We start from the raw sequence: 16982 nt of genomic DNA on the forward strand, positions 1-16982 counted from the left end.
CTTGCCAGAGATTTCCAGATTTTCTTCATAGGAATGTATGTTTGATAAATAAGAAAAATAAGTAAAAGCACAAGCGAAAACAAGCCAGGCATGGTGGCACAGGGGTGCAAACCCAGAACTCTGGAAGGATGTGGTAAAAGGACTGGGAGTTTGAGCCCAGCCTGGGCAATTTAGCGAGAGCTTGTCTCAAAACAACAACAACAACAACAACAACAACAACAACAAAAACATAAACAAAAGTAAGAGTTTTAACTACACTTGTAAAGTCTTTCTTTTGCCTGCAATATCTTTTTTACTCATCTCTACAATCCTGATTCCTAATTCTTGTTTTTCTAGGATGTTGAGGTGGATCATTAGGTTATTTATTTGAGCTTAATCTGTTTTTCTGATGTGGGAATTCACTGCTATATACTTCCTTCTTAGGACTGCTTTCATTGTGTCCCATAGGTTCCGATATGTCATTCTAGCATTATCATTTGATTGTAGGAATGGTCTAATTTCTTCCTTAATTTCCTTTGTGACCCATTGATTATTTGAAAGGGTACTGTTTAATTTCCAAGTGTTTGCATAGATTTTAGGTTTCTTTTGCCATTGATTTCTAGTTCCTCTGTATAATGATCTGATAATATCCATGCAATAATTTTGATTCTTTTGCATTTACTTAAGCATGCTTTATTGGCTAGTATGTGGTCTATTTTGGAGACAGTCCTGTGTGCTGCTGAGAATGTGTGTATTCTGTTGCTGCTGGATGGAACACTCTGTAGATATCTATTAAGTCCATTTGTTTGAAGATTTGGTTCCACTCTAATATATCCTTGTTGATTTTTTGTCTAGTTGCTCTATTTGTGACAGTGGGGTATTGAAGTCTCCCATTACAGTTATATTTGTGTTGATCTGATTTTTCATGTCCATTAATGTTTGTTTTATGAAGTTGGGTGTGTATATGTTTATAATTGTTTCCTTTTCCTGTTGTATTGTTCCCTTAACCAATATGTAGTGACTTCTTTGTCTCTTCTGATCAGTTTTGGCTTGAAATCCACTTTGTTTGAAATTAGAGTAGCTACTCCTGCTTTTTTCCAGGTTTCAGGTTTCCAGGTTGCATGGAATAATTGTTTTCCATCCTTTGATTTTTAATATGTGAACTTTAAAAAAAATGTATTTCTTGTATACTGCATATCACTGGGGTTTTTTTTCTTGATCCATTCTGCCAATCTATGTCTTTTGATTAGGGAATTGAGACCATTCACATTGAATGTTACTACTGAGAGGGAATGACTTATTCCTATAATTGCATTATTTTCCTGTTGCTGATTTCCTTTTTTTTTTTTTTTCCTTAGCTGCTTATCCCACCAGGTGTACTCATTCCTTGTGACTTATTAGCATTGTTGGCCTCATTGTCTAGGATATCTTTGAGAATTTTTTTTTTTGAGACGGGGGTCTCACTATGTAGTTCAGGCTGGCTATATTGAACTCTCAGTGATTCTCCTGCCTCAGCCTCTTGAATGCTGGGATTACAGGAGTGAGCCACCACACCTGGTTGTAATATTGGTTTTGTGGTCATGAATTTCTTAAGGTGCTCCTTGTCATGAAATCTCTTATTTCTACATTAATATTGAAGGAAAGTTTTGAGGATATATATATATATATTGAGGTTGGAAGTGGCCTTTAAGGTTTGTGTTAGGAAGTCTGCTGTAATTCTACTGGGTTTACCTTTATATGTGATTCATTGCCTTTCTCTAACAGCTTTTAAGATTCTGTCCCCATGACAGACTTCTGGTACTTTGAGTATTATGTGGCATAAAGAAGTTCTCTTTTGGTTGTGGCTATTTGAGGTTCTATATGTCTCACTTAGCTGAATATTTATTTCTTTCCTTGTATTTGAGAAGTTTTCTGCCATTATTTCTGTGAATAGATTTTTTATGCCATTTGTGTTGTCTTCTGACTTTTCACTTATTCCAATTACTTTTAGATTAGTCTTCTTTGCATCATCTAGCAGCTGTTGAATCCATTTTTCATGTTCCCTTGTTGTTTTTAAGGTGTCTTTGAATAGTTGATCTGTTTTTGCTTTTTTTGTACTGGACATCGAACTCAGGACCTTGCACTTGGGAGGTAGGTGGCGGAACCACTGAACTAAATCCCCATCCCCTTGAATAGTTGATCTTTGAAGGCATCACTGTCTTCTAGCTTTGAAATTCTGCCCTTACATTGGTTGCTTCTGCTCCCTATTCTTTCAATATGATTTTTAATCTCCTGGATTTCTTTTCTTTTCTGTTTTTTGCAGTACCAGGGATTGAACTTAGGACCTTGCACTTACCAGGTAAGATGTGGTACCACTGAGCTACATCCCCAGGCCTCTCCTGGATTTCTGGTTGAAATTTTTCATGGACTCTAATTCTTTGCTAAACTTGTCATTCATTTTTACATAATTTTGTTTATTATCTAGCTTTTTATTAATGTCTTCTGAAAGTTCCTGCATCTTTTTGGTTATTACTTCCATTATCTGTTTAGTTTTATCTTCTGTGATCCCACAGAGTATCTCTTTGATCTGTTTTCTAACCTCCTCTGTTTTCCTTTCAAGTAATTTGCTTGTGTGGCTTATGCTATTCTGGCTCTTGCGGCCCCTGCTTTGACCTTGGGGGAGTTGGGAGTTTGGGGAGGCATTTTGTTGCCCTGTCCTCTCATGTTTCTATCAGTTTGTTTGTTTGTTTGTTTTGTGCTGTGGTTTGTGGAGGCTCATAGTGTAAAGACTTTGTTGCTAGTACAGAGGTCTCTCTAGTTGCTTTTCAGTGATGAAATATGGGCATGGCTAACTATAGTCCTTTGCCTCAGTCCCCAAATCTGACCACCTTGGCTAATTTGGGAGGGGAGGATGCAGTCGGCCCTACAGCATGTTCTGGGAATGTACTCTAGCACTGTTAATGTCACAAAGATAATGTGAGTGTTTGCTTACAGAGACATAGCAACAATTATGCAACCTGGGTAATATCAGGCAAATCAGTGGCAGTAGTGCGGTCCAAGACAAATCGGACATTAACATACCATAAGAACCAATTATGTGCTACCTTTAACCTTAGAAAAGAAATCCACAACTATGGTGTAAGCATTAAGACAATCCAGATATTCAGTGGCACCACAGATCTTCAGTGGCTGCCTTGCAAGCGCTAGGTCCTGAGATCAATCCCCAGTACCAGGGGGAAAAAAGACAACCCAGATATTGACTTATGGCTTACATGTACTAAATGTAACAGCTTTATTTCAGCTAATGGTAGAAAAGAATTCAACAGTAATTTTACACAGTTAACTATTGAAAGATTAATAAAGCTTTATGGTTACACTGTTTTAAAGATAAAGGGTTTGGGAATAGGGGAATGCAAGAGGAAAAAAATTGAAATGTTAAATTATGTAATATGGGCAGGAGAGAGAAGTGTACAAAGGGTCTTGTGGGGAGTGGGAGATTGTTTGTAGAATTAAGTAAAGGTAAGAGTAAAAATGAATGAGAGGGCCGGGGATTTAGCTCAGTGGTTTTGCCGCCTGCTGCACAAGCACAAGGACCCGAGTTTGATCCCCAATACCAAATATATAAATATCTATGAATAGAAATAGATGATAAAAAGAGGGAGAAAAAGGAAATTATATGGGAAGTAAAAATAAGGAGAAAAATTAAAAGGGAGAAGAGGAAAAAATTAATAAAGAAAAAAATAAGAAAAAGAGATAAAGAGAATGTACTTGTACATAATGGAGTACTTCTCTGTCATTAAGAAAGATAAAATTAAAACAAGGTGCAGTAGCACATGCCTATAATCCTAACACTTCGGAGCTGAGGCAGGAGGATTGCTGTGAATTCAAAGCCAGCCTGGGCTACATAGTGAATTAAAGGTAAAGCTGAACTATATAGCAAGACCCTGTCTCAAAAAAACAAAAAGAGGGCCAGGGATTTAGCTCAGTGGAGCCTGGCAAGCACAAGGTCCTGAGTTTGATCCTTGTACCAAAAAAAACCCCGGAAAAAATAAAAAAGATACACAAGGCATTTGAAGCTTGTACATCGCATGGTCGCATGGTTTCTCTTATTTGAAGAATTTAATAGGAAAGAGGAGAGAGAAAAGAGGGGAAAAAAGTAATTATATTCTAAGTATGCTTCTGTTGTCTTTCTCTGGTTTCACTCTAATATGGTGCAAGAGCTCATGTTGCAGGATCTAGGGGCTGGGGATTTAGCTCAGTGGTTTCGTTGCCTGCTGCGCAAGCGCAAGGACCGGAGTTCATATGGCAGGATTTATACCTCTTTGGGTATGTTAGGGTCTTTATTATTGTCCCGAGCTGGTCTATTTTGAAAGAATAAAAAGGTAAGGGCCGAGAATTTAGCTCAGTGATTCCGCTGCCTGCCTCGCAACCGAGAGGACCCGAGTTCAATCCCAGGTGCCCCCAAAAAGGTAAATTCTTGGAATAGGAAGATCTACGAAGATAGAAAGTAGCTCAGCGGTTGCCTAGGGTTACCTAGGTTTCGGGTCGGGGATGAGGAGATAACGCAAAGTAGGGAGAGTGTTTTCACCTGGGAAGCAGTTTGGCTCTGGCTGTGGTCGCACAATTCTGTCACTGTGCTGGGGTCTACTGAATCTCACATTTGCAGTTGGTAAACTGTGTGGTGTGCAGATTTTTGGTTTAATAAAGTTGTTTCATTAAGAAAAAAAGGAAAAGAAAAAGAAGATGCAAGGAAGCAGGACAAAGGAAAATTCCCCAAACCCCAGTAAACTGGGGAAGAAGAAAGGAGGAAAGGAAAGAAGAAAAAGGAAACAAAAACTAAACTGAAGGGCCGGGGATTTAGCTCAGTGGTTTCGCTGCCCGCTGCACAAGTGCAAGGACCCGAGTTCAATCCCCATTCCAAAAAAAAAAAAAAAATACTAAACTGAAAACAAAGCACACGATCACAAAAAAAACAAAAACGAAAACCAAAAACCCAAATTTCCTTGTGATTTTGAATGTGGTTTTCTTCTGCCATCTCCAGTTTGGGGGGAGTGTTCAAGTCAGGGCGTCCCTCCTGAGGCCGGTGGATAAAGAGGGCGGGCAGACCCCAGCTCCTTTCTGGGTTCAGGTGCCAGGAGACTGTGGGATTAAGGTGAGTGTGCTGAAGGTGAAACTTTCAAGTCCACAGCAACCCGGCAGAGCCTGGCCTCTGGCTATAGGGCGGGGCCAGTGTCCTTTAGCTCAATCCCCTCAGGGGTAGCGACCACAGCTGATCTATTCCCCTGCCATGTTTCAACCTGAAGCCCTGTGAGTCCCCAGCTTCCACTGGGTCTCTGTAGATTCTCTCTCCCTTCCCTAGAAGTCACCGACCAGGAGCTGGAGTGAAAGTGCAGATTACCCCTGCTCCACATTGTGTTCTGTCGCTTAGATTTCTCTGTAGGTTTTAATTTTCCAGGGGATCTACTTCTCTCCTCTTTTCTTCTCCAAATTGTTATTTTCCATTGGGAGGCTGAGTTACGGTTGCTTATCACTCTGCCATTTTCCTGGAAGTCCTTTCTGAGAAATGTGTTGCCAGTTGATTTCATTGTCACATGAACATCATGAGTGTAATTACACAAACCTGGATGGCATAGGTCATCACTGGACATAGCCTCTCAATGCAATCAAGAGATGCATTAAACGTGAGATGTATGTGGCTCGCTGTTTTATAGTAAGCTTTTTTTTTTTTTTTTATGAATAGGAGCATACTCTAACACGGGGAAGCCGGGAGCCAGGTGGGCTGCTCTTCCTGCTGGGGCTCCAATGTTAGACACTTACTATCAAAAGAAGGTGGTCCAGAAGGGGCTGGCTTTGCACATGCTGAGCACCCTCCTGCTGGACAGACAGTTAATATCTAAATGCCCTGCCCAGGCCTCATAAGATGATAGGTGCGGCTTTTGGAGGGTGGTTGGATTATGGAGGTTCGTAGCTGACTCTCTGTTGGGCATGGGGCCTAGGCGGAAGAGGAAGTCACTGGAGGCATGGCCTGGAAGGTATCCCTCCGTCCCTGGCATCTGGCTTCACTGTGCTTGGCCACTGCCATGCCATAGCAGCTCTGCCCGGTTCTCCTCTGAGATGCCCCTCTGCCAGGCCGCCCTGCTTTGGAGCAGTGTATTATAGATAGATGAGATAGGTAGAAATATTACAGGCAGTCAGATAGGGCCAAGTCCTCGAGAGGGCCAGGACAAAGGTGAAACACACCACAGCTGCACATCGGCTGAAAGCCAGGCCTCAACATGGAGACAAGATGAGCAGACCCACATACTTCTGCAGAGAACTGGGCTTAGTGAAGTATAAATAGGCATCGACCACCCTGGGGGTGACCAGAGACCGCTGGACCTACTGCCCCCAGGAGAATCCTTGTTCTTTCCATCCACACTTGCTACGTGACTTGTGTCAGGTAAAAGGCCGAAGACCAAGACCAGACCAGGCCACAGCAAGCCTTTATTAGGGAACAGATCTGCCGGGCTGTCTCTGAACAAAGGAGAGGCAAAAGCAATATGGCCAGGGCAGGGAGAGTCTTATAGAGACTGGGGTGGGGTTTGTAGGGGCTGAGGTGGGGTTGAGTGAGGTAGGGACTAAGGGAATGGAGGAGCCGGTGATGTCACTAGGTGGTAGGAGGTGAGCGAGTATTAGGTTACTTTCTAGGTGGGAACAGGGGCATGCTGGAAAGAAGGGTTTATTCTTTGGTGGGAGCAACCATCTTGGTGTGTTGTCACACAGGGGAGGGGGCAAGGCACGATAGGAAGAGGGCAGCTACTATACCTAATAGCTGCTGAGGTGGTGGGAGACCTATCAACTTGCTTCCCAATTGGAGCACCATTACCTAAGTGACTATACTTGTAACTTTATTGGATGTTCATGGCTGTGGCCCACGTTGTAGCCATGTGGGTAAAGTGGGGTCCTTGGGCTACCCACTTGGGATCCCTCCTGCCCCTCATGAGTTTTCCTATCAATAAATATCTTTCTACTTTTTTTTTGGTATTGGGGATCGAACTTGGGACCTTGTGCTTGCAAGGCAGGTGGCGGAATCACTGAGCTAAAACCCCAGACCTATCTTCCTACTTTTAAGCTCCATCGTTCCTAGGACTCATTCTTCAATTTCTAGAGAACAAGAACTTGGCATATCATACAATTAACAGGTTGGGAGATATAATATTTCACATTTCATATTTCCCGTGACAAGTGGACTGTGGACTGAGGACTGAGACTGAGCCAAAGTAAACCCCTCCTCCTTTAAATTGTGGGTGTCAGGCATTGTGTCCCAGGATGAGGAAAGTGACTAAAGATGCTCAGGACACATGACAAAGCCTTGCCTGTGTATGTGCTTGTACCACCAACCCTGAGCATGCCAGAGTCCAGCTCCAGCAGGTTCAGGTCCTGAGAGGAGGTGTGGAGTCGGCGACAAGAGAATGAGACAGACACTGAGTGGAGGGTCGGCAGCTCAGCTTGCCCGTCTGAGTTACACCGAAATCACTTTACTTATATATGTTTTGATTACACAAGGCTTTGGTAAGCAGTGGGTCCATACACAGTGTGTTTTCATACAGAGTTGAAGAAAAGCTGATATCACCTAAGAAACTGTTGTAGACCACCCAGTTCTAAATACTCTTCCGGGTGCTACGTGAACCCTTGCTAACTTATCAGATTTACATGCGAGGAACAAGAAGCATTTTAGCAAGGCCAGGCTACTTCATCAGGCCAAGTTTCGTCAGATCTCATTGTTGTGTGCCCTGCGGTTATAGAGGTGTTGGCCAAGGGTGACCTTCCCAGAGCCATAACTGCGTCCTGAATTTGTTGATGTCCGAATTTCCCTTTGTACAGTCAGGACATATGGATGTCACGTCCCCACTACTCGTGGAGGTCTGAGCGAGGGGCTTTTCTGTAAATGCATTTACAATTTCTTCCTGTCATCCCGGCCTAGTAACCATTTCTGAAGTACTGACTTTTATCCTTTCAGTGATTTCCCGGGGAGCACAGCACCGAGGGAATCACTACCGAGGAAAGCGAAAGCAAAGGACAGAGTCCTGGTTTCAGCCACAGTCTCAGTTTCACCGGAGCTGTGTCAAGCAGCGAGACTGTGACCATGGCCTGTGCCAATACAGGAACTCTGGGTTCAATCCCCAGCACTGCAAACACACACACACACACACACACACACACACACACACACACACACACACAGAGAAGGTGAATAAAACTGACAATAAAAACACTTTGATCAAGCTTTTATTTTTCAGGAATCTCATTAGCAAATAACAGACACTGATTATGGAAATTACTCAAAAGTTACTGGGTCATTTTTAGATTCTTTAGAAATGTTGAAAACAAGCCATGTTTGATGGTGCGTGCCAGTAAACCCAGCCCTACGGAGACTGAGGCAGGAGGATTCCCATGAGTTCGAGGGCAACCTGAACTACATAGTGAGACCCTGTCTCAAAAACAATAACAACAACAACAAAATAATAAAATAAAATTGAGAAATGCTGAAAACAAAGCCTAAAGGCAGAGCAGCCAGGACATACCTCAACATGACCCCAGAGAACATGTCTGGCAAAGATACTGTGAGTGCTGCTACTGAGATGGCCTCTGACACCGGAGGCTCTGGGCTAGAACTGCCCCCTGCCCCTTCTGGGGACTGCACACAGCCGCTGCCCATTCACAGAATGCAGTCTGTGCAGTCTCAGGGGCTTCACTTGCTTAAGTTCTCATTCCAAGAGTGGGTGGGATGTTACCCAGCTGCAGGCAAAGCTGTCCACTATGTTTTAAGTTGTAAAATTAGCAAGCATCTTTGTTCAGATAAAATACAAGGTAAAGGGAGAGCAATCTGTCTAAAACATATAAATATATGCATGGAAATATTGATACATACTGTCCTCACTGTACAACTGAATCCAAGGCCTTAGGATTTGTAACTTGCCCCCTCAATTACCCATTGTCCTTGCATACAGTCAGCAGTACTTTGCTTTATCAAATCTTTATTCCTGTGGGATTTGAATTCTTAGGGGAACCGAATTACAGTTGAGGAATACCTCCGCCTATGTAGGTAGTTACCATAGTCTTCCATGAACTTTCCCACTGAATAAAGTGATATTGGTCAACAGCCCATCGAGAATTATGCTTCTCTCTTACTGGTACAACAATTAGTCCTTCCATTGGGAGAGAAACCAATAACTCCCCAGAAATGCAATGTCACTGAGACGTAATCATCTTGTGCTTTCACAGAGTTCTTCTCCCCTCTTCTGTCATACTTTTTTTCTTAACCAAGGGGTACCTGCTGCATGATTGGTAGGTCCTGGAGTACAATGTTACCAGGGTTCTAGACTTGAGGTGACAGCCCTTGGTAATACTGGTTTCTATCACAAAGAACCAGAGACCTGACCTTGTAGAGAGACAACAAAGGAGAGTTACTGTTCCTTCTACGATAAAAATGTTCTGTTTATTGGAATCAGGAGTGAATAAAATTTGCTAGATCAATAGCTATGTTCCATTTACCAGGACTTCTGCTGATTTCTCCAAAATAGGAGTCCCCGCCTGGAATAGCGAATGGGATCAGGGCACTGACCTAAGATAACCCATTGTCATTTTGTCATTGTTTTAAGACTTTTCTGTTGAACTGGTGGGTCCAATGGGTCTAAGACAGGAATCTCCATTTTTGAAACTCAGAGGACTTTGCTTTTTCCACTGCCTGTGATTCTCCAAAATTTCACTTTTTTTTTTTTTTGGTATCAGGGATTGAACTTGGGTCTTTGCACTTGGTTAGCAGGCAGCGAAACCACTGAGCTAAATCCCCGGCCCCAAAATTTCACTATTTTGACATGAAGGGCATCATAATCCTTATTTATAGGTCAGAAAGCCAATGCTGGGATTGTGCCATGGGCTAAATATGGGAAAATTCCAATGGCAAAACCACAGCAATAAGTGGAGTCCAGAATATCGATTGCCAAAAAATGCAGCCCATGTCTTTGGGAGACGGGTGAGCTGAGCCGCTGTCCTTCCGGAAGTCCCGATGCTACGCTTCCCAAACATGTCTGCCTGGTTGAGATTTGGCGCCACCTGGTGGAAATTGCCTATTCTGGTTTAAACGTTGATGGGATGATTTTAAATCCTTGATCAGGTAGCATTTCTTATGTTGATTCAAACTAGGAACACCGGGTCAAACTGTACCTTAGAGTATCCACAAAAGCTTTTTATTGACTATGAACAGTAACAGTAGCCTAATTTAAAAAATTGGTAGGAGGGGAAGTGGGGTTGAAGGGAGGAGAGGGGAATGGGAAGAAAAGAAACAAGATATATCACATACAGGTACAAATTCCCTATGATGAATGTGTATATATATATATATATATATGTGAATATATAATTATGTATATCTAAAGTGTACCAATAAAAAATTGGTACTCATTTCATAAAGGTCTTTCTCAGCATTTCAGTCAAAGAAATATCTCCTGGATCCTTCCAGGCCATAGAAGAGAGGGTAGGTAACATTGCACAAGAGAAATCTATAACATCCCCATTTATTTAAAATTTTATATTCCTTCTACTTTATATCAAGTAAGGATAAAACATAAGTTGTACAGAAAATGATAGCTCTGATAAGTAAAACTATCATTACTTGCAAAGGAAATTCTCACCTATATTGAAAAAATAAGAGAATCTAGAGACAAACAATTAGAATCATTAAGAAAGCTCAGCAAGTTTTCTGCATACAAAGTCATCCACAAAAACTAAGCTTCCACATCATCAATAACCAACTAGAAAATATAATATAGCGGGGCATGGTGGTGCAGGCCTCTAACCCCACTACTCTGAGAGGCTGAGGCAAGAGGATCAGAAGTTCAAACCCAGCCTAGGCAATGTAATAACTCAGTGAGAGGTTTTTGAGACAGGGTCTCACTGTGTGGCTCAGGCAGGCCTTGTACTCATGGTGATCCATCTGGCTCAGCTTCCCAAGTGCTGGGATCACGGGCATGCACCACCACACCTGGCCTAAGATTTGTAAAAATGTTGGGTCAGGGATTTAGCTCAGTGGTGCCACCGTCTGCCTTGCAAGCTCAAGGTCCTGAGTTCCATCCCCAGTACCAAAAAAAAAAAAAAGAAAGAAGATTTTAAAAAATGTTAAAGTTCTAGAGCTGTAACTCAGTTCTAAGGTCTGGTTTCAATCCCCAGTACCTCCTCCCCCAAACTTTTTAATTGAAAAAGAAAGAAAATATAATTTAAAATGCTATTCTCAGTAACAATAAAAATGTAAAGAATTAAGAAATTAATGGAGTCTGGGTGTGGTGGCCCGTAATTGTAATCCCAGAACTCTGGAAAGCTGAGGCAGGAGGATAACAAATTTGAGCCTAGTCTGAGTAAGTTAGCAATGTAGCAAAACCTTATCTCAAAATAAAAAATACAAAGGGCTGAGGATGCAGCTCAAGTGAAAAGGTCTTGGATTTGATCCTTAGCAGAGAGGGAGAGGGAGAGGGGGAAAGAAAAACAGAAAAAGGAGAAAGAAAAAAATACCTAGAATGTCTCATAAACAAGAACTTTAAAGTCTGATGAAGGGCACAGAATTTGCTCTGAATAAATGTGGAGACATCAATGCTCCTGTATCAGATGACTCAAATTATAAAGGTCAATTCTTGCTGGGAATGCCTGTACATGCCTCTAATAACAGCTATTTGGGAGGCTGAGGCAGGAGAATCACAGGTTCAAGGCCAGCCTGGGAAACTCAGAAAACTATCACAAAAATAAAAAATAAATAAAAATAAAAAGGGCTGGGGATGTAGCTTAGAGCATTTGCCTAGCATATACGAGGCCGTGACTTTGATCCCCCAAAATAAACAAACTCTCCCCAAATTAGCTAATAAATTTGATGCAATTAAATGTCAAATTTTCACATGAATTTTTTTAGGAACTCAATTAACATTTGCACAATTTACTTAGAACAACATTTTTTTTTTGGTACTGAGAATGGAACTTGGAACCTTGCAGTTGCAAGGTAAGCGGTGAGAACATTTTATAAATGAATAAAACAGCTTTAAAAGAAAAAAGCATTGGATTTACCAGTCCGGGTTAAACCAGAGAAACAAAACCAGAAAGAGATACATTTTAGTCAATGTATTGCAATAAATTGGCTTACACAATTGTGGAGCTGCTGGAACACATGGGAAATCTGCAGAGCAGGCATCAGGAAGGGCAGATTGGAACCCCCAGAGCTAATTTCTTCGTTTGTTTGTGGTACTAAGATTTGAAACCAGGACCTTCCCACTGAGCTACAGTTCCCAGTTTTTCCTCTCTTTTTTTTCGGTACTGGGAATTGAACTCAGGGCCTCGCCTTTGCCAGGTAGGTGCTGTGCCACTGAGCTACATCCCTGGCTCAGTCAGTTGTCCTTTCTTTCTTTCTTTCTTTTTTCCTTCCTTCCTTCCTTCCTTCCTTCCTTCCTTCCTTCCTTCCTTCCTTCTTTCCTTCTTTCTTGCCATGTAGCCCATGCTGGCCTTGAACTCAAGCGATCCTCCTGTCTCAGCTTCCTGAGTGCTGAGATTATAAGTGTGCACCACCACACCTGGCTCTTTTTTTATTTCCTTTTTTTTTTTTTTTTTGGTACCAGCAATCGAACTCAGGATCTTGTGCTTGCGAGGCAGGCGAATGGCACCACTGAGCTAAATCCCCGGCCCAATTTCTTTTTAATTTTTAAGACAGAGAATTAATTGTTAATTCTCTATAAGTGATCCAGAGTGGGTTTCAACTTGAGATTCTCCTGCCTCAGCCTCCCAGACTGCTAGAATTATGGGCATGCACCACCATGATCAGCTTAATTTTTCCTTCAGGGAAGTCACAGCCCTGTTCTCCAAACCTTCAAATTGATGGACTCAGGCCCACTCAGTTTATCAAGGACAATTTCCCTTACTTACAGTCAACAGATTGATAGACTAAACCACATGTACAGAATGTCTCCCCAGCAGCACTTACATTAGTTTTGGTTGAATAACAAGCCCAGTTGACACATTAAAAAGACCATTAGTAATAAGGGCATACCTTTTTATTTATTTATTTATTTATTTATTTATTTATTTATTTATTTTTGGTACTGGGGATTGAACTTGGGTCTTTGTGCTTGCACAGCAGGCAGCGAAACCACTGAGCTAAATCCCCGGCCCCATTTTTTTTTAATTTAAAAAAATTTTTCTTTTCCTTTCTGTGTGTGTGCCCTTTCATTTTTAAAGACGTAGTATTAAGTCTTTGTGATTAAAAAAAAAAAATTCTTGAAGGCAATATCATTAGGAAGACAGTCACAGGACAGAGAGTTTAGAGCTAGCCCTGTGTGTGGATGCTAGTACAATGGGAACCTTCTTCACCTTGGACAGTAGGACAAGGAGAGAGGTCGCCATGCCTGGGCCCCAGGTGTGTCTCTGACAACCAACATTTCAAGAGACCCAAACACAACTTGCCCAGGAATGCAAGCACCCTCTATGCTGGGCTGCCTTTCAGAACCAAAGATGGGACCGCCAATGGCCAGCACCACAGCGCTCCTGTCCTCCTCCATAGACGGCGTCTCCCAGGCTCTGCGTGTGGCCCCGCAGCCCTTCACAGCGTGAAGTAAATCTTCTGCTGCATTTATTCTACTCTCGGTCAATTCTACGCCTGCATGCCATGGTGTGGCATGGCATTGTGGATATACGGAATTGAAATGCAGCTCCACACAGGAATGCCCAAGTTTTTAATACCCAGTATTGGGGAACTGATGATATCTATATGCGAAAAATAAAATGACCCATATGTCACACTATATCCAAAGGTGGACTCTAGCTGGAATTTAACCCAAATGTAATAGATGAAAACATTAACTAGAAGAAAGTATAGATTGTCTTTGTAATTTATGGGCAAAAAAATGACTGTAAATAAAAGATCTCAGTACGCTGGTAATCAATTTAAGATCTTAGTAGACAGGATATGAAATAAAAGAACTGCTCCCCAAGGTCCTGGCAGAGAGAAGTAGTGAAATACCACAGGGACTGAGCAGTGACAGATGCCCACCCAGTCCTTCCCAGACCAAGCCAGAGGAATCGAGGCTGACAGAGGTGGGAGGGAGGAGCTTATTGTTGAGCACCAAAAGCTGCTCTGTACCTGGACCTGGTGGCACATGCCTGGCATCCCAGCACTCAGGGAGGCTGAGGCAAGAGGGGTGCAAGTTTGAGCCCAGCCGGGGCTTAATTTAGTGATTCAGTGAGATACTATCTCAAAATAAAAATTAAAAAGGGCTGGGGATGTAGCTCAGTGAAAATGCCCTGGGTTCAATCCTCAGTATTGTACTACAAAAATAATTTTTTTTAAAATTTGGTACTGGACATGTGACCTTTCCCTTTGCCCATGTTACGTGGTCTGAGATCTGTGTCACATTCTTAAAAACTCAGTGCCGGTGTGGTGACACACACCTGTAATCCCAGAGCTCCGGAGGTTGAGGCAGGTGGATCACAACGACTTCAAGGTCAGCCTGGGTTACACAGTGACTTCAAGCTTCAAAGCCAGCCTGACTTCGAGTGAGACTCTGTCTCAAAAAGCCAAAAAACAGATTTTTTTTTTGTACCGGGGATCAAACTCGGGTCCTTGCACTTGTGCAGCAGGCAGCGAAACCACTGAGCTAAATCCCCGGCCCCCAAAAAACAGATTTTTGCTGTCCGGACACTTCCATCTGTCGTGCAGACCCTGCCGGAGCCGCTGCCATTCTGGCTGATCGGGAGGATCTGGGGTACCAGGTGAAGCTTGCCAAGCAGGCTGAGCCATTCAACCAAATGGTTGAATCAATGAAGAAAATAGCAAAAATGGGCATGGAGCTGACAGTTGGAGAAAGGAACCTCTTATCTGTTGCATATGAAAATGTGATTGGAGCCAGAAGAGCCTTCTGGAGAATAATCAGCAGTCTTGAACGGAAAGAAGAAAACAAGGGAGGAGAAGACAAATGAAAGATGACTGGAGGATATGGGCAAGTGGTGGAGTTAATCTCTTGTGGCATTCTGATGTCCTGGACAAACACCTCGCTCCAGCAGCTAACACAGTGAGGCCAAGGTTTTCTATTATAAGATGAAAGGGACTACTGCGGGTATCTGGCGGGATTTGCCATAGGAGATGACAGGAAGGAACCTGCAGAGAACAGCCTCGTGGCTTATAAAGCCGCTAGTGACATTGCAGGTACAGAACTTCCACCAACGCATCCCATCCGTTTAGGTCTTGCTCTCAATTTTTCCATATTCTACTATGAAATTTTTAATTCCCCTGACCATGCCTGCAGGTTGGTAAAAGCCACTTCTGATAATGCAGTTGCAGAGCTGGATACTGAGTGAAGGAAGCTGTAAGGGCTCCACACTTATCCTGCAATTGTTACAGGATAATCTGACACTGGGGACTTCAGACACGCAGGGTGAGGGTGAAGAGCAGAATAAAGAAGCGCTGGCTGCAGGATGTGGAAGATGGAAATCAGTGAGACACAAAGGCCAAAAGAAAAACCATCTCTGACCACCCCACTGCTCCCCATCCACCCCTTGGAGAGTCCCCATTGTCACTGAGAACCACCAAATCTGACTGGTACATTTGGTCTCAGAATTTAAGTTCCTGTCCTATTTTGTTGTTTTGTTTTATAACAGTTTTCAAAAGTTCTTAAAATGGGCCAGGGATTTAGCTCAGTAGTTCCGTCACCTGCCTCTCAAGCGCAAGGTCCTGAGTTTGATCCCCGGTACAAAGAAAAAAGAAGTTCTTAAAGGCAGGAGTGAATTTCTGTGGATTTTACTGGTCCCTCTTTCAGGGGTCTTTTTTGGTTTGGTTTTGTTTTTGGTGCTGGGGATTGAACTTGGGACCTTGTGCTTTCGAAGCAGGCAGAAGAACCACTGAGCTAAATCCCTGGCCCTACTTGTAGGTTCTTTAAAACACTACCAGGACCATGTGGAAGCTTATCCAGCATTGCTGCATTGTGTGCTCCAGATGTGGCAAGAACACTGTTAGAGATGGAAATCACATTTGAAAACCATTAGACTTCCAGGTGATGCAGCTGAGAGAGAGAGAGTGAGCGATCACCCTGCAGAGACATATGTGGTACCATTTTCCCTTTTCTAATTGTTTAAATTACATTTTATACCAATGTTTAAACTTAACTGGGTGTTAGTTTGAGGTGGGTAAAGGTCGTTTTGGAGGGAGTCTGATCCAGTGGTTTTGCTGTAGAAGGTGTTTCAAACTCTGCGGAAATGTTGCTGAAAAGCATGGTGCTGGTGACGGTTCAGCAGTCTGTGGCTGCTCATTCTTGCCTCCTTTCCTCTCCCCCTGAAGCAGGCTGGCATTGAAGGTGGTGTGGAAAAGCCTGTGTGCGTGCTCGGTTCTTCATTTCTTCTTCCCTCTCCCCCTGCTCTCTCAGCCTTTTTTGTTCAGTATGTGCAACCCAATGCTAATTTGTACTCCTGGAACCACAGATACAGAATCTGCATTGTTCTGATTGAAACCCGGCATGGAATTGACATTAAATTTAAATAAAACAAACCTAAATTACAAATGCCAAATGTGCCACACTTTCATCCTTTACCCTTCTAAAATAAAGTCTCTAGTCCAAACACTTTGACAGTATTGTGTTTGCCTGAATGTGGAAAGATACCCCCTGCTTCCATAAATCATGCATCTGTCTCCCAAAGATGTATATTTTGGAAAAAAATACTGCCTATAATGTGGATGTGAAGAACACTAAATAATCTAAGTCAACTGATTACATATAGGTCCCGTTTCCAAACCGATCAGTGACACAGTATTTATGTTAATCATTGGAGTACAATGTGTGTATTTTAAAAACAAAATAAGTAAATAAATAAAAAGACAGTTCATCTCTTTGAGTCTTCTTTTAATGGTGTTGGTCCTATAGTCTAATGAGAATATTAACATTAAGACATTTCATTTCATGTACCCACAGCAAACCAGTAAAAGATAATCTTTTGTATCAGATTGATCATCCTCTCTCTCTCTC

At 42.4% G+C, this 16982-nt stretch overlaps 1 pseudogene; it reads left to right on the plus strand.

The window, feature by feature from the left end:
* The first annotated feature begins 8528 nt into the window (after positions 1 to 8528).
* On the plus strand, positions 8529 to 15464 carry LOC101697144 (14-3-3 protein epsilon pseudogene; annotated as a pseudogene).
* The last annotated feature ends 1518 nt before the right edge of the window (positions 15465 to 16982 follow it).

The sequence above is a fragment of the Heterocephalus glaber genome, unplaced genomic scaffold (assembly GCF_053883595.1).
Source record: "Heterocephalus glaber isolate CG9 unplaced genomic scaffold, H.glaber_assembly_v1.0 deba00001504, whole genome shotgun sequence".
Classification (NCBI taxonomy): Eukaryota; Metazoa; Chordata; class Mammalia; order Rodentia; family Bathyergidae; genus Heterocephalus; species Heterocephalus glaber.